The sequence below is a fragment of the Penaeus monodon genome, chromosome 22 (genome assembly GCF_015228065.2).
Source record: "Penaeus monodon isolate SGIC_2016 chromosome 22, NSTDA_Pmon_1, whole genome shotgun sequence".
In the NCBI taxonomy this organism is placed as follows: domain Eukaryota; kingdom Metazoa; phylum Arthropoda; class Malacostraca; order Decapoda; family Penaeidae; genus Penaeus; species Penaeus monodon.
In genome coordinates this window covers 37,436,934-37,437,351 of record NC_051407.1, presented here as the reverse complement: position 1 = coordinate 37,437,351, position 418 = coordinate 37,436,934, and the positions used below count along the sequence as shown (strand labels likewise).

The 418-nt window shown below is 35.9% G+C and overlaps 1 protein-coding gene across 1 annotated transcript in view; it reads right to left on the bottom strand.

Moving 5' to 3' along the window:
- LOC119587111 (transmembrane protein 151B-like) overlaps positions 1 to 418 on the bottom strand; it is a gene marked incomplete in the record, with an annotated part of 49,507 nt that overhangs the window by 5,281 nt on the left and 43,808 nt on the right.

The window sequence follows — 418 nt, the reverse complement described above, 5'->3', positions numbered from 1 at the left end:
TATGATACACAAATAAGCATACTGTATTATATGATTTTGTATTTTCCTGTATGGCACCAGACAAGACAAATGTTTACCAGACTTTACAGAAAAAACAAAATTATATCGCAAGAGAAAGAATTTGAGATTCCTAGTCTTCGTAGAGTGAGTCAGAGTGAAATGATAAAAGTAAATGACTCAGATCTAAGTAACATCAAAGTGTGTTATGTGAATGCTGTCTTAAGTGAGCTAAGCTTCTAAGTGAGCTCAAGAATATAACGTTTTCGAGTGAACAATTATGTGACGTGGCTTTAACTTGTGAAAAATGAAAATTGCTTTTCCCCTCATGCAGTATTTTTGATTTCCTTTCTCATCCTCCTCCCTACTACCCTCTTCTCCCCTCATTCTCGTATACCTTCTATCCTACGCGGCTTTTCAC